The sequence below is a fragment of the Cupressus sempervirens genome, chromosome 3 (genome assembly GCF_028749045.1).
Source record: "Cupressus sempervirens isolate cs-2001-9-10 chromosome 3, ASM2874904v1, whole genome shotgun sequence".
NCBI lineage: Eukaryota > Viridiplantae > Streptophyta > Pinopsida > Cupressales > Cupressaceae > Cupressus > Cupressus sempervirens.
In genome coordinates this window covers 1,120,153,798-1,120,180,115 of record NC_143120.1, presented here as the reverse complement: position 1 = coordinate 1,120,180,115, position 26,318 = coordinate 1,120,153,798, and the positions used below count along the sequence as shown (strand labels likewise).

Here is a 26,318-nt window from a genome sequence, read left to right as displayed (position 1 = left end):
GTTCGGAAGCATGGAATCTTCGCTGCCCGATGAACTATACGACAACCTATAATATAATAAAGAAACGATGCATGAAAGCATATATTATTCTAAAACAGCCTCAAATAAAATTGGAGAAGATTTAAATAAGGTTGGAATATGGAATGTATATCTCTATATTTCAGTAATGCCATGGCGAGAAACTCGTGATGATCGCAATAGTTAGCCGTACACTTGAAGGCGGGTGAGATGTACTCTTCAACGCACGCGCTAACCCAACTGTATTTTACAGTTGGATTAACCGATTTCACAGTTGTATTAAACACGCATGGTGGCAAGCACAAGGGCCCCTCTCTCGAAGCCATTGAGCCCCTCCTACATTGCACACGCTATGAAGCAAACTGCGAATTTGTCTCTTGTTTCTTTCCATTATAAAATAGAACAACGAATAGAAATGTCGATTCAATGAGTAGAAAAATTGGTTCAATGCTTCACCATACGCGTCATACAGTAGAGCAAGTGATTCACGCCGGTTCACAGTGAAACCACGCATTTCACGCGGAGAGAAGATTGTTGCTCTGGAATCGAATGTTTAGGGGCATATTGTCTCTTAAATCCAAAGGCACTCGTGATCGAATTACATTAATCCAACACGTGGGTGAATGATTTGCTCTGTTATATAACGTCACAACTAGCTCTGATCTCTCATCTCGGCATTCCGACACACTTAAAATAAGATCAGCTGAGGAACAGACATTTTCTGCAACGCATCTATGGCAGTTATTATAGTTTTAGTCCTGGCGGTGGTGTTAATATGTGGAGCTTTCCTACTCAGGCGGCGCAACTCGTGTGATTCTTATGGACCCGAATCATATCCTATCATTGGCTGCTTATTCCCTTCTGGAAAAACCAAAGCCGGCTCTGTGAATGGTACACGGAACTTCTCAGAGATTCCCCCACGCAGACCATGACAGTTGAACGATTGGGCGCCATTAGGACTGTTGTTACGGCTAATCCAGAGAACGTGGAACATATCTTGAAGACCCGATTCGAGAATTATCCCAAAGGTGGGATCTTTAACGAGATTCTGCATGATCTACTCGGCAACGGCATCTTCAACGCAGCTGGAGAATCGTGGAGAATGCAGAGAAAGATTGCAAGCTACGAGTTCAACACTAAATTGCTTCGAAATTTCATTGTTGATTGCGTGCAGTCCGAGACCACGGATCGTTTGCTGCCATTGCTCGAGCAGGCCTCTCAAAGTGGGAGTTTTCTTGATTTTCAAGACGTTCTCCATGTTGGCAGTAGTTGGCAGTATTAATTTCTGCGATTAAAAGCAGACAACCAGCCCAACTCAGCCGTCCACAATCAAAGAACACTCCAGCACCATCCATATTAAATAAGAGACAACTTAGCCGTCCAGCCCACCATCCAGCCCACAAAATAACAGTCCATATTTAATATATTATAAAATGTGTAAAATGTATTTTGTATTCAAGAAAGTTCTTAGATTTCTATAAATAGAGGTCTTATGTAATGCATTTGTGCAAGGCAGTAAGGCAATAAAATCAGTGTTATTTCTATGTATTTGTCTTTCTTTTTGCCTTCAAATTGGTATCAGAGCATGAAGAGTTGGGCCTAGGAGAAAAAGAATTATGTGTTGATATGTATAACTGCTGTAGCAGTGAATGAAGCTTCTAATGTTTTCTTGATTGCAGATCATTATCAGCTTCTAAAGTTGGAGACTAATGGTTGCCAAAGATTGAGAGAAAAAAAGATCCCAGTTTAATGTTTGAAGAAGGTATGAGCTGATTTCTTGGAGTGAAGTCTAATGATAAAAAAAATTTGTTAAAAGGGAAAAATAAGCATTATAATGTTGTTTGTTTAAGCTATATGTCATTGGCTTAGACTTGTTTGGTGGATTTGTTTTGTAAAGCAAAGTTTAAAATTGTAAGGTGTAGTTGTAACTGTGTATTAATATGGCTTCAGGAAGTAGTATAGCTCAACCACAAATTCCAATATTTTTTGGTAAAAATTATGAATTTTGGGCTATAAAAATGAAGACACTATTTTGTTCTCAAAGCATATGGGATCTTATTGAAAAGGGTTTTATTGAACCACAAGATGAGTCTACATTAACACAAGATGAAAAAGATAAATTACAAGATAACAGGAAAAATGCTTCTAAAGCGTTGTTTCTAATTCAACAATCTTTAGATGAATCAATTTTTCCTAAGGTTTGTGCTGCTAAAAGTCTAAAATTGCATGGGATATTTTAGAAACAGCATATCAAGGGACATCAAAAGTTAAGATTGCTAAATTGCAAACTTTAAGGCGTGATTTTGAAAATTTGTGTATGAAAGATTTAGACTCAGTTGATCAATTTCTAAATCAAGTAATGAATGTGGTTAATCAAATTAGATCATATGGTGATGATTTGACAGATCAAAAAGTTGTTGAAAAGATACTTCGTTGTTTGCCTAAAAAAATTGATGCCATTATTGTTGCCATTGAAGAATCTAAAGATTTGACAATACTATCTATTGATGAACTGATGGGCTCACTTTTATCTCATGAATCGAGAATGAACAGAAATAACAATTCTTCTTTGGATAATGCATTTAGATTGCAGGTATCTTTTGGCAGAGGAAGAGGAAGATCAAACTACAGAGGAAGAGGAAGAGGTAGAAGCATAGATGGACATGGAAGTCCAAATCAAGAAGAGAGAACAAATCAATCCATTCAGAGTTCTAATAGAGGACATGGAAGAAGTTCATTCCAACACCCATCATCAAGGTTTGATAAATCTCGAATTCAATGTCATTATTGTAAGAGATTTGGTCATATTGCAAGTGAATGTAGAAAGAAACAAGAGGATATTGAAAAGAATGGTGCTAATTACTCAGATGTATCTGATAACAATTCAGGAAGTTTATTTATAACTTGTAATGTTTCTCAAGAAAGCTCTAGTGATATATGGTTCCTAGATAGTAGATGTAGTAACCATATGACTGGAAATAAAGATTTGTTTGCTAGCTTGGATGATTCTGTAAAATTTGAAGTAAAGCTAGGAAATGATAGTAAAGTCTCTGTAATGGAAAAATGTGTTATAAATGTCTTGACAAAAAATGGAGGAAAAAGATATATTCCTGATGTGTATTTTGTGCCTGGATTAAAACACAATCTCATGAGTGTTGGTCAACTAGTACAAAAAGGTTACAAAGTTTCTTTTGATAATGATGTTTGCACAATCTTGGATAGAAATCCTAGTGGCAGGTTAATTGCAAGGGTCAACATGACACAAAATTGAATGTTCCCCCTCCAGATTCATTGCATTCAAGGAGGAAAAGAAGTTAGTTTCAAGACAGTATACTCAGATCAGTCATGGCTATGGCATTTGAGGTATGGTCATCTTCATTTTGATGCTTTAAGCTTATTACAAAAGAAGAATATGGTGAAAGGATTGCCTCAAATATTGAAACCACCAAGTTCATGTGAAAGTTGTATTTTGGAAAAACAACATAGAGAAAACTTCCCAGTAGGAGGTTCATATAGAGCAAAAGCACCATTGGAATTAGTTCACATTGATATATGTGGACCTATGCAAACTCCATCTTTAGGAGGAAGTATATATTTCCTAACATTTATTGATGATTTTAGCAGGAAGATTTGGATATACTTTCTCAAACAAAAAAGTGAAGCTTTTGAAAAGTTCAAGGAGTTCAAAAATTTGGTAGAAAAACAAAGTGGTCACTACATCAAGGTATTGCGATCTGATAGAGGTGGTGAATTTAGTTCTAATGATTTTCTAAAATTTTGCAGATTTCATGGAATTAAGAAGCAATTTACCACAAGGTACACACCACAACAAAATGGTGTAGCAGAAAGCAAGAACAGAACCATAATGGAAATGGCAAGGAGTATGTTGAAGGTCAAAAATCTATCCAATGCATTTTGGGCAGAAGTAGTAGCATGTGCTGTATACATTTTGAACAGGAGTCCTACAAAGAGTGTTAAGAACACAATTCCACAAGAAGCATGGAATGGTAAGAAACATACAGTATCCCATTTTAGAGTTTTTGGCTGTGTTGCTTATTCATTAGTTCCATCTGAATTGAGAAAGAAATTGGATGATAAAAGTGAAAAATGCATCTTTATTGGTTATAGTGAAGAATCAAAGGCTTATAGATTGTATAATCCCGTTTCAAAGAAATTGATCATTAGCAGGAATGTTAAATTTGAAGAAGAAGATTCATGGCATGAAAATGATAACAAACAAGTCACAAGAGGAGCACCAATATTACAAGGTGATGATGAATTAAAAGAACAAGGGAATCAATCAACACCCAATACTCCACCAAGGAACTTTGTGTAAGATGCCTCACTTCCAAGTTCAAATGTAAGTGATAAATCTGATTCAACATTCTCAACACCAGGTTACAAAGGTAAGAAGACAAGAAGCTTAAAAGAAATATATGATCAAGAAGAAGAGAATGTAGATATTTACTCAAATTTTGCTTTATTTTCTTGTGATCCATTGTATTTTGATGAAGCAATTAAAGAAGATAAATGGATCAAGGCAATGGATGAAGAAATTGATTCTATTGAAAGAAATAACACATGAGAATTAATGAATTTACCTAAAGGAAAAGAATGTATAGGAGTTAAATGGGTTTACAAAACTAAATTTGATGAAAAAGGTGAAATTGTTAAGCACAAGGCAAGACTAGTTGCTAAAGGTTTTTCACAACAATATGGAGTTGATTATAATGAAACATTTGCTCCAGTTGCTAGACTTGACACAGTTCAAACTATTTTAGCAATAGCAGCACAAAATGATTGGAAAGTGTATCAAATGGATGTAAAATCAGCTTTTTTGAATGGTTTTCTTGATGAAGAGGTATATATTAAACAACCACCTAGTTATGAGGTTAGAGGGCATGAAAACAAGGTATATAAACTAAACAGTGCACTTTATGGTTTGAAAGAAGCTCCTAGGGCTTGGTATAAGAGGATTGATTCATACATGATAAGTAATCAATTCAATAGAAGTAACAATGAGCCCACGTTATATGTTAAGACTAATAAGGAAGGTAAGATTTTGATTGTATGCTTGTATGCTGATGACCTGATATTCACTGAAAATCTATCAGTAGACATGTTCAAGTCAGAAATGATGAAAGAATTTGATATGACAGATTTGGGGTTGATGAGACATTTCTTAGGTATTGAAGTTATTCAATGTGACAAAGGTATCTTCATTTGTCAATCCAAGTATATAAAGGATGTTTTAAAGAGATTTAAAATGATGAATTGCAATCCGGTGTCAACTCTAGTTGCAACAGGAACAAAACTTAGCAAGGTAGAAAAGGGCTCAAATGTTGATCCAACTATGTTTAAAAGACTTGTTGGAAGTTTAATGTATGTGACAGCTACAAGGCCAGACATCATGTATAGTGTCAGTTTGATCTCAAGGTTCATGGAATCACCACAAAATTCTCATTGGCAAGTTGGAAAAAGGATATTGAGATATATTGCAGGAACAATGGGATATGGAATCCTATATTCTAAAGCTAACAATTTTGGTTTAATTGGTTATACTGACAGTGATTTTGCAGGTAGCATTGATGACAGGAATAACACTTCTGGATATATCTTTCACCTTGGATCAGGAGCTGTATCATGGGCATCAAAGAAGCAACCTATAGTGACAATCTCATCAGTTGAAGCAGAATATGTAGCTGCCACTTCCACAGCATGTCAAGCAGTATGGATGCGTCGAATTTTGCTTGATCTTCACCATCATCAGGAGGAACCAATGCCAATTTTTTGTGATAACAAATCAGCAATAGCATTATCTAAAAATCATGTATTTCATAAGAGGAGCAAACATATTGATACAAGGTATCACTTCATCAAAGAATTGGTCAATAATAGAGAAATCTACCTTGAGTTCTGCAAATCTGAAGATCAATTGGTAGATATTTTCACTAAGGCATTACCAAAGAATAACTTTGAATATCTATGAGAGAAATTGGTATTACTGATGCAAAATTTGTTAATGACAAAAATTAAGGGGGAGTGTTGGCAGTAGTTGGCAGTATTAATTTCTGCCATTAAAAGCAGACAACTAGCCCAACTCAGCTGTCCACAATCAAATAACACTCCAGCACCATCCATATTAAATAAGAGACAACTTAGCCGTCCAGCCCACAAAATAACAGTCCATATTTAATATATTATAACATGTGTAAAATGTATTTTGTATTCAAGAAAGTTCTTAGATCTCTATAAATAGAGGTCTTATGTAATGCATTTGTGCAAGGCAGTAAGGCAATAAAATCAGTGTTATTTCTGTGTATTTGTCTTTCTTTTTGCCTTCACTCCGCCGGTTTTCGTTCGGCAACATCTGCAAAGTGGCGTTCCGGATGGATCCCAACTGTTTCGATCTCACTCTTCCCAAATCGGAGTTTGCAGAGGCCATGGACGTCGCGAGTTATCTGAGTTCCAAGAGAGCGCGGTCTGTGATCGACCTGCAGTGGAAACTCAAGCGGGCTTTCAACGTGGGATCTGAAAAGACTCTGGCCGAGGCCGTCCGTGTTGTTCACGAATTCGCTAGCGACATAAATCGAAGGAGAAGCTGTGAGGAAGGAGATCTCAAACCAGACTTGCTCTCCAGATTCCTCCAACTCAGTGAAGGAGGCTTTGACGAGGAATCCTTGAGAGACATTGTGGTGAGTTTCGTGTTGGCAGGCAGAGACACGACGGCGTCTTCTCTGACATGTTTCTTCTGGCTCCTTTCTTCGCATCCCACGGTGGAGGAACGCATTTATGAGGAAGTGAGCAAGATGGCGGCGGTGTCGTATGAGGGGATGAAAGGGCTGGCATATCTTCATGCGGTGCTATACGAGTCGATGAGATTATACCCGCCTGTTCGCTACGACTCGAAAGAGGTGTTGCATGACGACTGTCTCCCCGACGGGACGTTGGTGAGAAAGGGGAGTTGGGTGACATATCATCCGTTCGCAATGGGGAGGATGGAGAGTATCTGGGGTGGAGATTGCATGGAGTTCAAGCCAGAGAGATGGATTAATAAGGAAGGCGTGTTTCTTCCGCAGAGCCCGTTTAAGTACGCAGTGTTTCAGGAAGGCGCGCGCATGTGCTTGGGGAAAGACATGGAGCTGATTCAGATGAAATACATCGCGGCTTCTGTGATTCGGGGATTTCAGTTGAGAGTTGATCCCCGGTGCGAGGGGCTCTGCGTCCCAAGTTTAACAGCGAGTATGAAGAATGGTCTGCCGTTTGTTGTGGAGGGGCGGAGCTCGTGATTCTCTTTATCATTTTGTATGTGTCATTTATTATAATATTTATAACTGTGTTTTGAAAAATCATGCTTGTGAAATATGTATTATTACTCTTGAAATTTTATACTTCTATAGAGTTAAATGTGATAGTGTTATTTATATTAAATCATTGTTGTTATATTGTTTATGTATATAAAAAGTTATAATTATTTTTTTAATTGACAAAATCATTGGATGGGATAATGCCATTATTATACTTATATTTTGTTTTAAGCATCATTTGATTCTAGTGAGATCTTTCTTTTTTATATACCTTTTCTATTATTCCCCATCTCATAGTATTTGAATCTTCAACCTATATCTCGTTGAATGGATATGAACAATAAGAATAAAAACATTTACAAATCCCCTTTTGTTAACAAACTTCTTTGTGTAGAACATTCTCATTCTTATGAACCAATTTCGGTCCCATTTTCCGGCTCCCTTTCTAATAAATATTGAAATAATTTTACCTTTTCTAACACATTAAATCTAGTTCAAATAACATTGTTCAATCCAAAAACATATTTTAATAGAATTCTAGAAGTAAAGATGCTTGTTATTTTAAATTATCAAAACACAAGAAGCATTTTCAACAAAACATAAAATCATTTGAAAACAAAACCTAAAATAAATGAACTATTTACCAATATATGCAATACCTCGAGTTTTAATTTTTATCGATTTAAGATGTCTTGTTTTCCATCTTTTCAATAAAGAAATAAACAATATTATAAAAAGCTAATAAAAAAACATTGTAATCAAAATCCAAGATGTAGTATGGTAAATTTTTTCTATAATATTACTTTTGATATACACTAAAACATTTGATGGGATAATATCATCTTTACTTTTGTTTACATACATAATATTTACATTTTGTATTTTTATTTTTTATTTTTGGATTGATGACAGGTTGAAACCAAGGTTAATTATTGTTTGTTTTGATTATCAGCTAAGCTTGAGTAGATTTGAACCCAAGACCTCCCAATTAAGAGGCTCACAATTTACCATTGTGTTGTAGGCTCTTGCCCAATAAATTTTGTATTTTTTAATAAAAATATGACACAATATTTTTTTTGAAGTATGTTGATGCAATGATGTTAAATAATAGATTTTGAGATGAAATTTAGTACATTTATTTATGATTATTTTTTCCAAATTTAAAAACAAAAAAAATTTAATAGATTTAATTTTCAATACACTATTGAAAATTTGAAATTTAGTTAGAATTTGAGAAAAAAGTTCAAAACTATTTGATAACATTATGGAATTTGATCATAAATTATGTTACTAAGTTTATGACATATTTTTATTTTTATTGTAAATTCACTCTCCTAAAAAAAAGATATTATACTTTATTGAATAATAAATTTCTAATACAATTTATTAAATAAAGAATGACATATATAGATATTCTTATGACTTTGTTTATTTACTTATTTATTTTCACTAAAATAGAATATAGGTACATAAACTAGCACTTGCGACATATGAGGTAAAAGGGGATAGCTGATTGGCAATTTTGTACATGTTTTTAACTTAACTACATATATGCCCAACTATGTAAAATTGAACATTTTATCCAAGTAATTCCTACTATGTGCATCATTTTCTCCAATCAAAGAGCTTTCTTGGCTCTTGTAGTCATGGCATGAAAGAAAGAGTTTCCCAATAGATAGGTTGTTGTACCACAAATTTTTCTAATGGAAGATGGACCCAATAACTCAAGAAACAAGAAAAGGAAAGGTATTTCAACAGGGTCAATTGATGAAAATTCTAAAGAAAAAAACTATGCACTATCTTGCTTCTCAAATTTATAGGGAGTATCAAATCTATTCTCCTTCATTGTGACATTGAAAGATGCCTCTAAGACAATCTTCTTGTCTCCCTTATTATTTATCATGGTTGTATTGAGGCAAGAAGGATTTTCATCGTAAAGTTTCAACACTCTTTACTTTGTTCATGGAAATGTGATGAGTGGAAGTGACAAACTATCGAGTTAAAAAATATTGATTTAGATTAAATAGATTTTTTCTTTCAAATTATTATTCTTTAATGCCCAATTTGGAACATATCTGATCACAAACAGTTGGAAAGCTACTTATGGATGTTTTAACTTTCCTCTAAATTGGTAGGTATACTAAAAAGAAATACTATTCTACAAAATTGAGTGCTTCTACCTCACCTTTCAATTGATGCAAAAGAACCAAAATGTCCACGATCTCGGGCTTGAGATCAGTGCCAAAAAGGGTCTCAAAACCCTTACTCTTAGCTCCCTTTGGCTTTTGGAACTAAGACCTCATAATTTCCTTCCACCACACCATCTTCTTCAAGGAGAACTCGGACATGGCTCCTCCTATGGTCAATTCGAAAAATTCTTCTTGATCTGGAATCCAGAGGAAATTGACTATAGTTTGCCAGTCAATTGAGATCAAAATTGTATAATCCGAAAACAAAATTTGTTTAGTGTCTAGATTTTAATGGTTAATACATTCAATGATCAGCTCGGGAGCTTGAACTTCCACTGGGAACCTGATTGCTTCTGCTAGCCCACTTCCTTGGAGTTTCTCTATTATTGGGTGGATTGGCTTCGTCCTCAACCTCCTTTGGAATCTTGCATGTCAAAGAAATGGAGTGAGGTGTCTGTAACATTCTACAATGTTGACTTAATCCCATTCAATGCATCAAATCTAGTGAATCTTATTGCCATCTTATCTAAGGTAGAGATGAATTGAAAATCTTAAAACTAAAAATAGCACAGAGAGTAGAGCTTTGAAACTATGAGAATTTTGAAATTGCTATTCAATTCAACCTCATAATAGTTCAAATAAGAAAGTGGTAGTTTGAAAATCTGTTATGTTCATCTCTATATAGAAATCCTAATCCACCTATTAATCTTCAAGATCTGCACCACACGAGTGAATTAAAGGATAAATCCATTAGATAAGTAAATGTGGGGGTTTCTAATGGATTTTTCCATGTCTTTTCACCATTCCCATTGGCCCAATGGTAACTTTCCTTTATTATAGACTTACTTTCCGATTTTTCACCAAGTTTCAAAAAACTAAGAATGGAGTACTCCGTAGGGAAAAATACACTCAGCCAAATTTTTCTTAAGATACCTTTCCAAATGTGATTAACTTATTTCCATTATCCTTTTAAGTATCCTGCGATCGATCTATGAGGCCAACATCTTGTAGAAGTGATTTTTCAATAGATGTAGAAAATCACTTTCCTGGGTTGAAAACTTGTTGAGGAGAAGACAACTTCTATTTTTCGCCTTTTCTTTTATTTTCACTTTATCGTTTAAGTAAACATGCTTCTAGGCTTCAAAAAATCTAAAATGGCTATGAAAGTGAAAAGGAACCCACTTACTTGCTTTTCCCTCTCACAAATGTCTTTGTCAGAAAACTAACTTCACATATTGAAAACCTACCGTGGAGAAGGTACTTTAGAGTTTTCTGCCAGATGTTATTCTGATCATTATGATGAATTCCGAGTGACTCCCAAGGTAGAATACTACAATGTAGGGATGATTTATCCATAAAAAAACTCATGTCTTCCTTGCTTTAGCTTGTAAACCTCATTCATTGACTTTTGCGAAAAATCACCTTCGCAGGTTGAAAACTCGCTGTGGAGAAGGTAATGCTAGGTTTTTCGCAAACTTCATTTTCCTTATGTGCAAACTATAATGAGCTATGGGAAATTTCATCCTTAGAGATGACATTGTGAAAAATGTTATAGGACCCAAGAATCTCCATCGAATAAGGTCCTAGACTACCCATAAAACTTATGACAATAAGGAGAACCCACCTCATGTAATGCAAGGGAAGAGGAAAGATGGAAATCCAATGGAGAAACTTTTCACTCAAGGGGAAAGAACTAGACTTCGACCTGACCAGACCAAACTAATACACAAGCTCATTTTCCACTTTGCAAAATGGGTACAGGATGAAAAGTGGGGCAACAGTAGTTTCCCTCTTACTAAAATTGAACTAAAAAAATTGCAAGATTCTTCAAAGGACTAATTTGAACCCAAAATCATACTACACAATAAACCAGAAAAAGATTATAATCTAAAATGAAGGTATATATATTTACTAGGTGACAAATTGTCTCTAAAAAAATATCTTGGGTCTATTTAAAGGGCATTGAAACACAAACTCACAAATTCTGAATATCATTGCTTGCAATAGTTGTTTCATTTTAGCAGTAATTAGTATATTTCATAGAAAATTGATATTTAATACTATACAAAATATACAACTAAAAAAATACTAACAATTACAAATCTAATTTGAATTTCATTCATACAAATATGTCAAATACTTTTCAGTATGTGAGTCATCTTAAATTTCTGGCTATTTGAAATACTTTGGCCCTATATTTATAGGCAGAAGTTCAACACATGACAAGATTTATGCATAGTTTTAATGACAATTTAAAATAACAAAAAATAGATTATTTTTATTACATTATTTATTCTAATTTTTGTATTTTTAATTAATAAAATATACAATTTATATTGATTGTTTTAATTATTGGAAAATGACAAATTTTAAAGTTTTATTGCCAAAATTTAAAATAAAAATTATATTTTTTCAGTTAATACAAATCTATTTTATTTCATAGAAATCTATTTTAATTGTCTTCTTGAGCATAACAGTCTCATTTATTCTCTTTATCTTTCTAATTCTTCTTCTTTGTTTCTTTGTATTGATGGTTCTTTTTCCTCTTCGAAAGTGAATTATTCATTATTATTTTGCAATTTTGTTTGTTCACACAATAGTTTCATTTTATCTCTTTTAATTGCCAAATCTCTCTTCCTCTCTTTCAATGTTTGAGTTTTCAATTTTTTCCTTGGCATGATGATGATTTCTATATGTCAAACTATTCAAATATCTGAATTACTTACAATTTATAAATTACAAATTATTCAAATACATATACAAATTACAATTATTTCAATGAATACACAATATATATTAAACAACTTGTTAAATTTCTAACCATTTCCAAATAACAATTCATTCAAACATACAAATTTCAATGAATCCACTATATATTAAACAACATATCAAATTATAAACAAATTTGTCTCTATATAATAACAAAGAATATTTAAAAAGGATTACACTAACCTTTTCTATAGAAAGAATATTCAAAAAGCCTTCAAATAGTGTACCCAATGATTGAATTTGGTGTTTTCTAGCTTCAAATAGAATGAAAGAATGTTCAAAAAGCACTAAAATAGTGTTTGCTAACTTCCAACAGCATGAAACCCATGTTTTCTATTAGAACAACAAAATACACAATAGACAAAAAGTAGAATATGGATCAATAGGGACCCAAACTTTTGTTATGACTATTTTTTGGTGTTTTTTCATTATGACCATTTTTTGGTGTTTTCATATAGTGCATACACTATAGCGGGCATGCACCATAAAGCGTGCATGCACTATAGTTTGTACACGATATAAAGCACATATACACTATAGTGCGTACACACTATGTGAAAAAAATCTCTTCCTATCCCACCATCCCCCATTCCCTACTTTCTCTCTCCCTACTCTCTCTCACTCTCTCTCCTCTCTCATCCCCTACTCTCTCCTCTCCTATCCCATACTCTCTCTTGGGCTACTCTCTCTATCTATCTCCCTCTCCCACTACCTACTCTCTCTCCCACCCCCTACTCTCTCTCACTCTCTCTCCTCTCCCATCCCCTACTCTCTCTATCACTCTCTCCTCTCCCATCCCCTACTCTCCCTCTGGCTACTCTCTCTATCTATCTCCCTCTCTCACTCCCTCTCCCACCACCTATTCTCTCTCACTCTCTCTCCCATCCCCTACTCTCTCATTCTCTCCCTCTCCTACCGCCTACTCTCTCTCTCTCTCTCTCTCTCCCATTTCCTACTCTCTCACTCTCAGTCTCTCTCCTCTCCCATCTCCTACTCTCTCTCTCTCAAGCTTCTCTCTCTATATATATCTCCCTCTTGCACTCCCTCTCCCACTGCCTACTCTCTCTCACTCTCCCATCCCCTACTCTCTCTCTCTCACTCTCCCTCTCTCACCCTCTACTCTCTCACACACACACACACACACTCTCTCTCTCTCTCTCCCTCTCCCACCACCTACTCTCTCTCCCATCCCCTACTCTCTCATTCTCCTACCCCTACTCTCTCTCTCTCTCTCAATCTCTCTCTCTCTAACATCCCCTACTCTCTCTCATAGACACACATTCCCATCCCCCCGCTCTCTCTCTTGCTCTCTATCTCTCCCATTCCCTATCCCACTGCCTACTCTCTCTTTCTTACACACAAACCCATCCCCCCCCTCTCTCTCTTGCTCTCCCTCTCCCACTCCCTCTCCCATGGCTACTCTGCCTCACTCACTCTCTCCCATCCTCTACTCTCTCTCTCGCATGCTCTCCCTCTCCCTCTCCACAACCTACTCTCTCTCATTCTCTCTCTCCCATCCCCTACTCTCTCTATCCCCTCCCCCATCCCCTACTCTCTCTCTCTCTCATAGACACACACTCCCATCCTACCCTCTCTCTCTCTCTCTCTCTCTCTCTCTCTCTCTCTCTCTCTCTCTCTCTCTTTCTCTCCCTCTCCCACTCTCTCTCTCTCACTCTCCCATCCCCTACTCTCTCTCTTACACACACTCCCATCCCCACTCTCTCTCCCTCTCCCACTGCCTACTCTCTCTCTCTCTCTCTCTCTCTCCCTCTCCCACCGCCTACTCTCTCACTCTCTCTCCCATCCCCTACTCTCTCTCACTCTCCCTCTCCCATCATCACCTACTCTCTCTCACTCTCTCCCATCCCCCACTCTCTCTCATTCTCCCACCCCCTACTCTCTCTCTCAATCTCTCTCCCATCCCCTACTCTCTCTCTCTCTCTCTCTCTCTCTCTCTCTCTCGCTCGCTCGAGCTACTCTCTATCTCTCTCTCTCTCATCCCCTACTCTCTCTCATAGACACACACTCCCATCTCCCTCTCTCTCTTTCTCTTCCTCTCTCTCTCCCTCTCCCACTACCTACTCTCTCTCTCACTCTCTCTCTCTCCCATCCCCTACTCTCTCTCTTACACACACTCCCATCCTCCCCTCTCTCTTACTCTCCCTCTCGCACTCCCTCTCCCACTACTACTCTCTCTATCTCCCTCTCCCACTGCCTACTCTCTCTCACTCTCTCTCTCTCTCACTCTTTGTCTCCCACTCCCTCTACCATTGCCTACCCTCTCTCACTCGAGCTCTCTCTCCCATCCCCTACTCTCTCTCTCTCTTTCTCCCTCTCCCACTCCCTCTCTCACTGCCTACTTTCTCTCTCACTTGCTCTCCCTCTCTCACAACCTACTCTCTCTCACTCTCTCTCTCCCATCCCCTACTCTCTCTCACTCTCTCACTCTCACTTTCTCCCTCTCTACTCTCTCTCCCCCATCCCCTACTCTTACTCTCTCTCCTATCTCGTACTCTCCCTGCCACCCCCTAGTCTCTCTCACACTCTCTCCCATCCCCACTCTCTCTCTTATTCACTCTCTCATCCCCCTTTCTCTCTCCCTCTCCCACTACCTACTCTCTCTATCTCATCTCCTACTCTCTCTCTTGGGCTACTCTCTCTCTCCCCTCTCCCATCCCTTACTCTCTCTCTTTCACACACACACACAATCCCATCCCCTACTCTCTCTCTCACACACACACACTCCCATCCTCCTCCTCTCTCTCTCCCTCCCTCCCTCTCCCTCTTTCACTCCCCCTCCCACTACCTACTCTCTCTCCCTCCCTCCCATCCCCTACTCTCACTCTCTCTCTCTCTCTCTCTTTTACACACACTCCCATCCCCCCTTTCTCTCCCTCTCCCACTCCCTCTCCCATCACCTACTCTCTCTCTCACTCTCTCTCCCATCCCCTACTCTCTCTCTCAAGCTACTCTCTCCTCCCTCTCCCATCCCCTACTCTTTCTCTTTCACACACACACACACACACACACACACACTCCCTTCCTCCCCTCTCTCTCTCCTCTCCCATACCCTCTTCTCTTTCACACACACACACATTCCCATCCCCCCTCTCTCTCCCTCTCCCTCTCCTACTCCCTCTCCCACCACCTACTCTCTCTCTCCCTCTCTACTCTCTCTCTCTCTCTCATCCCCTACTCTCTCTCTCACACTTCCTCTTTCTCCCATCCCCTACTCTCTCTCTCTCTCTCTCTCTCTCACACACACACACACACACTCCCATCCTCCCTCTCCTCTCTCTCACTCTCACTCTCCCACTCCCTCTCCCACCACTTTCTCTCCCACTCTCTCTCCCCCATCCTCTACTCTCTCTTTCTTTCTCCCACCCCTACTCTCTCTCCACTAGTACATTAGGCCCACATTTTCGACCAAATTTTTTGACCAAAGACCTATTTGTGTTGTTAAATTCATTTTTTTAATTTTAAAAGGGCCTAATATGGTCAAAATTTTGACCATGGTTGAATTGGTTGTCAAAATTTCAACCTTGAGAACATTAGACATGATAATAAAAAAGGGCATGGCAGTGTTAATTTTGTTTTTGCTCATGTGACTGTAACAGGCTAGAGTTTGGCACAGGGTCAACAGGAGAGGAGAAAGGAGGTAAGAATCAACCACCTTGTAGTTTATGGCCACCAAGATCATCTATTTGAAATGTATTTGTTTCACTTTTGGGGCTTTAAAATCACCATCTATGTATGGTGCTTGTCAATAAAATCTTTTGGTATCTTATAACATCTATGTCTAGTTTCTTGACAATCTTAAGTCTTTCCCTGTTGCATTGAAACGGTCCATGTTGGTGAGGTGTAGTCTGGGATCAGACTTGTATAGACTTCAAGTTGATGAGGGCGATCTGAGTGCCATTTCTTTATGGGTTTAACTCTAGGCTTGTGACTAGAGTGTAAGGATATTTTGTATTAGGGCCCATTAGAGGGAAATTTTCAAATATAGAAGACTAAAATGTGATGTTCTTTCATAATAGTCTATATTAGTATGGAAATTTTGGGATACGAAGGATTAGATGCCATTTTATTTTAACTATAACATCATGAACTAACTAAAAATAAGGATGGGATGTGATAAGGGAACGGCTCATGGGAACATCTAAATATGATACCTTGCAATAGTGATATGCAAAATCTTTGAATGCTCAGCTATGAGGAAGATTTTACAAAATAATTAGATTATAGGCTAACCTCACAAGTTTGCATACTTAGAAATGGCCCAAAAAAGGAACACAACAATATAGATTGATTTGATTTCTATCCCAAAGGGTGTGGCTAGTCTAGAGACTGATGTAGTAGGATTTAAAAGTCCCAAAATGCTTTGGAAAAAGTAGAGAAAACTACAACTTGGGATATTATGACCAAGTGTGTACTTTTATGTCCTTCAAAGTCTCATTCCCTGCTCAATTTTTCACTAAGAAGTCAAATGATTATACTTTGACAAAATATATGTTGCTTTTGTTAATAATTACAACTTTTTTACTTGCTTTAGCTATCAAAACTACTATGAAGTACCCTTTATTCTTCACTGATTCCTTCTACTGTCAAGTTCTTCCTTGTATTGGTTGTATTCCTCTACCCCAACATGGTTAGAACAATGTAGATAACTTTTTAATACAATAGAAAATTTTGATTGAAAATCATGAGACTCCTTTTCAAAGGCAATGCATAGATCTTCTCAAGAGAAGCCATATCTATCTATGAATAATCCATGTTGAAGAGCCTTTGATTGTTACCATGTAATATGTTTCCATGCTCCTAATTATGTCTTTTAGCTCCTTGGTTACTACTTTTCCTTTCCTGAAAGAAAAACCATGCTCATTGTGATAGCCAATCTCACTCTATCATGGTGCATTGAAATCCAATGTACTTCTTCATATCTGCTCTCTTAATATTTTCTCTCTGATTGATGTCCTTGATGATTGTTCATCACCTTCATGTCATTTTCATGATTGCAAACACATCAGCATTTGTAATGCTTTTTGTTCATTGTCATCTTTGTGTTGAAAGTGAATACCACTATTTGAATCCTTGGCATCTCAGACTATCCTTGTATTATGAGACTATTTTCATGCACTGTGTTGCTGTCATTTATCTACTTGTAAACATTTATCCTCTTTAGTTCACTGCTAACACCATGACCATCTTTGGTACACAACTGCATCATATACCTTAAAGCTCAAATACTTTCAAATGGAGCCTAGGATCTCTTAATTGCTCTTCTTCTTGTGATATTGCTATGAGGATTCAAGTGTGTAATATTGAGACAAACTCATCAACCCATATTTTATGAGTAGGAGTTCACAAGAATCCATGTTTGATGAGAATGAATGGAACATTAACACTCATTGCATCTAGGTTATGCTCAAAGAGGTGAAGCACTGAGACTTGTTGGGAGGTCACCCATCCCGTTACTATTCCAACTCGAGCACTCTTAACTATGGACTACTATGGATAATATCTTATGACTGTGATCTCACCGACCTGATTGTATCTTTTTAGCTAAATGATCTATGCACTCATAACTGTCTTCTATATCTATTTTCACCATGACACCATATATCTCCATTCCATGTTGGAGAGTAACTTTTGATTTTTTAAATGCTTGGAACATGCCTTATTTACAATATTTAGTTATCTCAAACTATTGGTGGTCTAAATGAGACATATCTATTTTGAATTCTCAAAACATGTGCTCTTAACTTATTGGTTGGTGGGATTAGCCATATCACATTATGGAAAAAAAAATAGAGCTTTCACTTGAGATGTCATTTACTACCTTGGAAAGGGGTTATAGTATTTAAAGTTTGAACATAAAGATCAATAATGCCATTTAGTTCACTCTTTAAACACATTTAACCAATATTTCTATTTGAAATATCACACACTACATGATGCATTTATTCAATTTTGTTGCAAGACTGTCTTAGTGATACCTCATCGAGCTTGTATATCTCTATTTCTTTTTCTGAAAGAGACATATTCACAACATCTTGAATGTTCCATTTTTTAGTATAGTAGGTTTTGCATTTATTTCCTTTGTAGTTTGGAAAGATCAAAATAAATGAATGTGGCAATGTTTCCCAGCTATACATGGGAAGAATTAAGCCAAATCTATTTTGGACATCCAATGAGAGTAAAAGCCCATGAGACCACAAGAAGTGAATATGCTCCATAAGAGTGGATTTATAATGAAATATTCAGTGAATTTGTTTCCTCAAATCAACAATGAGAAAAACCCATTCATACTTGATTTTTCTATGAAGTTGATTAAATATACATGGGCATTTTCACATACTTTCATTAAAAAATTCACTTTTTCTGTATACTGGCATTAGATAATACTATAATGATCTCATATGAAATCATCGACATTTTTGTCAGACCTCTTACATGAATAGCATAGACCAAAATGTAGAAGGCTATATGCTAGGTTTCAAAATAGACTTCAATTGCACCCTCATCCAACAATTTTGGAACTGATATGTAGTGTTCATTTGGAGGAAAATTTCATGGTAACATGAGCAATAAGACTACCAATATTCAACAAAAGTCATTGGAGTAGAGAGTAGATTAACTGTTAAATGCAGATACTAATAAATCCCCATAGTTGAGTCAAATGGAACTTCCAGTTCACTTTTTTAATTTTTAGGGGCATCTGAGAGACTTGTTGGCTTCTCCAACCTAGTGTCCTCATCATCTCCAAATATTAACATGGTTTCCTCCATTATCAACATCAATTTCTAAAACAAACTTTTACTTATGAAATTTTACTTTCTGCCTTGATTTATGGTATACATCATAGTTGCAATACTCTTTGTTTACTCAGCGAGTTTCTAACACTCGCTGAGCATTTCAGCCGAGCAAGTTTTTCTGCCATTAACTCATGGATTTGAAAACTTAGGCATCACCGACAAGTCACTGATTAATCGATGAGTCTTTAGCTCATGAATTTTAAAAGAAAACTTGTCCCTGCATGCAGGCCAGCAATATAGGCCCAAAAAGTTGATTTTTTCAACACGAGTTTTCTATTGTGTGATTAGTGTTCCTAATGAGAATGTGATTTTATAGCCACTATGCATTTATATAAATCTAAGTTTTACTTATTTCCTTTGTGTTCTCTTTAATTAACTCATTGGATGCATCTTCTCAGTGAAATTTGAAAAAAAAAGTACTTTGAATTAAATTTTAGAGGTTTTTTTAGGTTCTCGAGTTTTCTTGAGTTTTTTTAAAAATGGCCAAGTTTTTCCTAAATAAACTTTTAGCGAGCTTGGTGAGTTGTTGCCAAGTTAGAGTTTTCCAACTATGGTATAAATAATGTGGACTTCCAAATGCCCAAAAATTGGACAGAACCAAGTCTACTCCTAATTCAGGAAGTGTTTTACATGCTTGATGGGACACGATTTTGACCAGAGTTAGAATTGAGCATGACTGTTGTAATTTTTCCTATTCATTCCCTCAATTGTGCCTATAGGGTAAGAAATCTTATTGATGCTCTTCATTGTAATGTCCCCATTTTAGGTTTTCTTGCACTAAAGTTGGATTTGACCTTTTCTATGAGTGTCAACTTTGTTAGAGGAGTTATTTCATGTCATCAATGAGCTCATTTAATTTTAGGGTACTCATGCTACTATTAAGGGTATTTCTAGCTTCTAGTGTATGTTTTTGACCAACGTATTTTAGACCAAAATTTTTGACTACTAATAAAATGGGGTCAAATTGCTCAGAATATGCAAGGAAACATATCTTATTTTTTTTAAATACATGCCTGTGTTGGTCAAAAATTTGACCAACATGAGATTAATATGTAAAAAGGGCAATTCCAGCCCATTATCATTGTATATTTCTTGAAAATGCGTGCATGGGAGAGTCAAGGGTTTTCTCAGTTTTGGAAGAAATTCATGCTATTGTAGAGAAAGGAAATGATCAACCAACTATAGAAGACAAGCTCGGTAAAACTTAAAAATTCATGCTATTGCAGAGAAAGGAAATGATCAATTGACAGTAGAGCAAAGACAAGCTTGGTAAAATTACGCTATTCTCGGTAAATCTCCTTTGCATTTCTTTGACTTGCAAATCCTCTTGATATGATATGAACCCCAAGTAGGGAGAATAGGCGATGACCTTGTCATAGATGAGGATTGGTCACTAAGCATGTGATTCTTCAATTTGAATATAATGGATCACATAGGGTAAAAATTGAAACCATTATTTTTGGCTAGGGTTTGAAGTGAAACAATTATTTTTTTTCATGGCTTTGAAGTCATTTATTCTAGACCTTCTCAAATGTTAAGCTCTATCTCTACCCATGGCTAATATGGGTATGCTATATTTCATGATTTAGATCCCTTTGAAAAAAAATGATATCACTACACACCTTCTTTTCTGCCATAGCTACACCCAGGGTGTTCATGATTTTTGAATTATTATTTTTGACTTTTTTATATGGTTTGAATTGGGTTTCTTTGTATGAGAATTTCTTTTTCCCCATTTTTTTTTGTCATATAAAGCTCATAGACAAGTTAAGGAATGTGCGGAAGGTGTGAGCTTGGAAGAAGCTTTACTGGGATCTCTTTCTTCTATCTCTGCTATTTGGGCACCATGGCTTCTCACTTCTCATGTCATTTTTGTCTTTGTAGCTTTCTTGGCATTTAAGAAAAGATGACTTTTTCTCTCAACTTTGCTATATTTTTCATGTAGTTGGGCATCTCTCAACACAAAATGGAGGGTTTCTAATATCTTTTCTTACATTAGATTTTCTGTCACCTTTGGTAAAATATGTCTTTTTCTCTAAAAATCAACATTGTACGGGTTTTTTATCTTGCCATAAAAATTGCATGCCTCTGAATTGGAAAAAATGTTATTTTCATATTTGCCTCTAAATTATAATATGCCTCTATGCACAGTATATCATAATGGCTTTGACATCCCCACAAGGATATTCAAGTGTTTTTATACCTTTTTCAGCTTTACATGCCTAGAAACATTCCTTCTCACACAATCACCCCTTTTCTTATTAGTCTTAAAAGAAAATTTGTGCAGAAATAGTATGTGTACATCTTGAAACCATAAAAAACCTATGCAAAAACACCATGAATTAAACTTTGAGAATATTGTAACCCTTGTCACATTTGAGCAGTAGCAGCAATTTTTTTTTTATGGTTTCCTGACATCACTAAGTTGCAGCACAAACACAACCCCCTACACCTCAAGATTGACACTTAAAACCATCTTGAGCTTCTCACCTGTAGCCCACAACTACATGGTACATAAATTAATAGGAACATAAATTTGATATCAATTTTGAAAAAATCCTTGAAAAATTCTTGAAAAAGATGTCATCAAAATCTCTTCCACCTAGAGAGCGGTTAAAGGCATGAGCTAAGATCTTCACTTCTCCCTTCTTGATGGCTACTACACAGACTTGCATGTTGGCATGTCCAACATCAACAAATACAAAATTAATCAAATTAGTTTCATGAAAACCTATATTATAAATACTATAGACCAAACAAGGCATAGACATGGTCTTGTGAACCAAACAAAGTGGATTTAGGTTCACACTAGAAGCAACATTGAAAACAACCCTACACTCAATATCAATGTAAAATGAAATTTGAATACAACAATCTACAATTATTATCTTCAAATTATCTTTTGGTACACATTTTTTTGTCATATTTTATAATTATCTACTTGGTATCTATATTTACCTCTTTTTTTTCTCAGAGTCTCTACAAAAGAACATTAATGGATGCTCTTACACTCTGTGCCAAAGGCAATGTTATTAAGGCCAAGCATTCACAGGTATGTGTGCTATTTTGGTTTCTTTGATTTTGTAGTTTACTTCACTTCAAATTATGATTATGCTAAACAAATACATGAATAAGAGTTCCTGTATGCTACATATAAATCTAGTCCTCAGAAACTGTGGGAATGGGGTGCGCCAGGGAGATAAAAGCAATAGCTTACAATTAAAGGTAACAAAAAAAGGAAGTAAAACACAACGTATGCACATTATTATGTCAATTATCAAGCACTCTGTTTTGAGCAACATGGATAGTCCATCTAATAAATCAGATCATCTATTTTAGATTTAAAAAAATTAGGTGTAATTAAGCACAATGAATATAATTACCAAAATATATTTCTATAGTAGTGAAACACTTTACAAAGAGACCCAACTAGAGGAGGCTATGCCTATCTTGCAGGATCTAGATAAGCATGATAGTTCATTGAAATAACTCCATTAAAAAAGGTAAGACTCTACATTTTGAGATGCACTTAATTTGTTTTCAAGTAAATAAAAACTTTGTAGATCCTAAACTTCTGAGCATGTATTCAAAGTGTGGTAGTTTCAAGGATACACTCAAATTGTTTAAAAAAATTCATTCATCTCATATTGTGCCATAGAATGTTATGATAAGGTATTGTATTATTAATGGGATTTGCAATGATGCCCTTATAATCTATTACCAAATGTAGAGGACAAGGGATTTTCTTATATGTTTTAGCTTAACTTACTTAATGTTCTTAGGATTATTTTGTGTTAAATATTATTGATACACAATCATTTGGATTGGAATGCTTAGGACTCTAGCTACAATTCTAAAGAGGAATGATTGCAGCTTTCTTTCTTGCCTTGAAATCATTCCACCTTTAGCTCTTGACATCTTTGAACTGCAAGACAACACCACTTGTCAAAGATTTGGGCTTTATATTTCATCTAAAATCAAAATGCTAAGAAGAAAAATCCAATGAAGACATCCTACTTAGATGATTTCTATGAGTATAATATCTATTCTTTAAATACGATTTACATTCTATGGTTTCTAGACAAAATAAGAATTTCAATTAGAACACTTAATCACAAAATTCATCCTCTATTTTCTCCTTAAAGAAGATATCTAACAGCTTCTTTCTCATTTATGGATTCCCACAAAATATTTATCAACATTTACCTTGTTTCTTGTAACAAAATGCTACATTTCTAAACTTAGATCTATAAGCATTTGAACCCTCCAAATACAATATTCCTTTATAAACTCTAAGTTTAACACTAAATCCATTTGAGTTTAGATATCTTGATCTCTAATTTCTTTTCCAAAATCATCCTCCAAGGTGAAACTCGCTAGTCTTCTCTTCTTATATGCTTATGAAATTATTTTGGATGTTCCAAAGAATTTCAACATCCAACCTTTATAGAAGTTTGAGTCCTAAATTCACATCCTTTGATTTTAGGCCCAAATGGTCTAAGGATTACATTTTTTAAAAAATTGTACAACCACCATGAGGCCAAACTTGCATAAGCTAATTGATTTGTAATTAAGTGAAATCTGAATTCTTCTTTTGACCCTTTGGCCAACCCACTTAGGCCTATTTTTAACGAATTTCAATTGTAATTATTTCATGGCTGAAATTGTAATGATCTTAGGCTCACAATTTTTTGAAATTTACCCATCTTTTGAGCTCACATGTTCTTGATTGAAGATTGCATTAATAAGTTTCAATCTTTAAGTCATCTTAACTAGTTGATGCATTAATCACATTAGTCATCGCTATCAGGATTAGGCATGGCATGCTACTATTAGCACCTAAGTAACTTTCACCTTGTGACATCTCTTTGATGCATTTTGTAAATAAGTAAGATACATTGTCTATAAATCCACATTTTGCAAACATCTAGGCCTTCTAGAAATTATAGGATCATTTTAGTTACATTTGAAAACATTAATAAAAAATTTCCATATGTGCAGATATAAACATTAACTACAACATGTCCAATTTATTTTATGTATATTTTCCTATAAAGAAAGACCATGCCTAAAAATATGAACTCAGAACAAAATAATGAGACAGTCGCTGCATTGTGGGCTCAATTTTGAAGAAAACTTGATTAATGTTATTGTCCTTGCAAAAGGTGTAAGGGCTTAAAGAATCAAAGAATTCTAATAAAAATAGCCCAGACTCATTGTAGGAAACATGGTCATGTTGAAGGGGGCCACGATTTTCATCCATTGCTGAATGTGGATTTTCTATTGGAAGAACATGGAGGTGTGAATATCCAAGCTGAGGATAACACCCCCATGGAAGAAGATGGTATTGGGGTAGGTGATGAAGAGGCTCATAATAATAGTACTAGTGAATATGATAATGATGATGAAGATGGTATTGATATACCTTTACTTGAGAAGGCACATGAGCCCTTATACGAAGGCTCCCAAACAACTCTACTCTCGGCTATAGTGTTGTTAGTGAACTTAAAGGCTATTAATGGTATATCCAATGTGTTAGGAACCTGTGTGTTCCTTCTGTTTATTTTGTTAGAGTAGTGTTGTTGGACGCATATGCTTTGTAAGTCGTCCCGTGAGTATATTTTATTATCCCACATGCATAGGTAGTATTACTTTTCTAGATCGTGCCCAGTATATAAGAATAGGTTGAGGCCCTTGATGGGCACGGACGAATTTATTGTATTGAGCTTGCTCAAAGGAGGTTACCCCCTCGAAGTGGCCTGCGATCAGTAGATTCATTCTGAGTTCTGCTATCACTTTGTATTCTGTTATTTCGAGCATTCTCACGATATTGCTATAAGGAGGTTCTTCACATCTGGTATCAGAGCACTCTCTTGGGCTCGCTGGGTGGAAATTACATCAATTTTTTTTTTTCTGTCGTGGCCTTCAGGTTCCTCTCACTTCTAATATCTCTTGTTATTGCAATAACTCTTTTCAGTTGTTCTGTCTGTGAGTAAATTTTTCTAAGTCGACTGTTCAAAAAAAGAGTAAAAATTTTTCTGTTTTTTAGTCATAGCTTCCTTGTTTGCTTTCTGTTTCTGCTCATACTTCCGCAGAACGTCTGCAATATCATTTCGCATACTTCCTTCCTTGGCGACCCAACCCCAAATTTTACATATCAAAGCCCTAAATCCCTCATTTATCTAATTTTAGGGTTTGCCCTATCTTTTTCACCTCTCATCCAATCGCCACCAAACTGAGCCACAAGATTCAATTCCTCCTTTTGCTCCCTTATCCCTCTTGGATTGTTCGCCTCATTTCGCCTCCCTACCCTTGAAACCCTCATTTTTCTTTTTCCCTTGTCCCCAGATAGTCTCCCACCACCCGTCGAACACCCATTTCCTATATGAGTTTTACCCAAATCCAAGTTTGCCGTAACTAAAAAAGTTTTTGTTTCTCATCTTCTACCCATTCCAAAAAAAAAAAAAAAAAAAAAACCTTGTTTTATGGTTGTTACGTGTACAGGAGCAAAAATCATGGAAGAGGAAATTGCATCCCTCAAAACCAAACTTCAAGATCTGGATGACAAAATTCTGGGTCTTAACTTTCAGCAGTCAGCCATGAGCCGAAACCATTCAGGAGATACTGGGTCCTCTTCTGGCAATTTTCGTGGACCAAAGCTTGATTTTCCACGCTTCGATGGTTCTGATCCGACTGGATGGATCTATAGGGCAGAGCAGTATTTCAGCTTGCATAATACTTTGGATAACCACAAAGTCCCCCTTGCATCTTTTCATTTGGAACATGAAGCTCTTCAATGGTTCCGTTGGTACATCAAGGCTAATGTAGGCCCAACGTGGAGAGAATTGTGCACCCTCATTTTGGAGCGCTTTGGCCCTAGTTCCTTTGATGATTTCACAGGAGCACTCACTAAACTGCGTCAAATAGGCACTGTAAGAGAATACTAGACAGAGTTTGAAAAATTAGCTAATCACACAGAGGGCTTGTCTGATGAATTCTTCCGTAGTTGTTTTGTCAGTGGTCTGAAGGATGCACTTCGCTCAGAAGTCAAAATGTTTCGACCTACTACAATGATGGAAGCCCTTGGGTTGGCTAAGTTAGCGAAAGACAAGATTAGTGCTCTACAACGCTCCAGATCTAATTTTGTTCCATTCAGAAATACAGGTTCTCACAACCCTCCAGTCATACCAGCTCCCAGAACTACTCCGCTCAAGCACTTG

The 26,318-nt window shown here is 36.2% G+C and overlaps 1 pseudogene; it reads left to right on the top strand.

Annotated features, from left to right (window-relative positions):
- The first annotated feature begins 703 nt into the window (after nucleotides 1–703).
- On the top strand, nucleotides 704–7,307 carry LOC149570733 (cytochrome P450 94C1-like; annotated as a pseudogene).
- The last annotated feature ends 19,011 nt before the right edge of the window (nucleotides 7,308–26,318 follow it).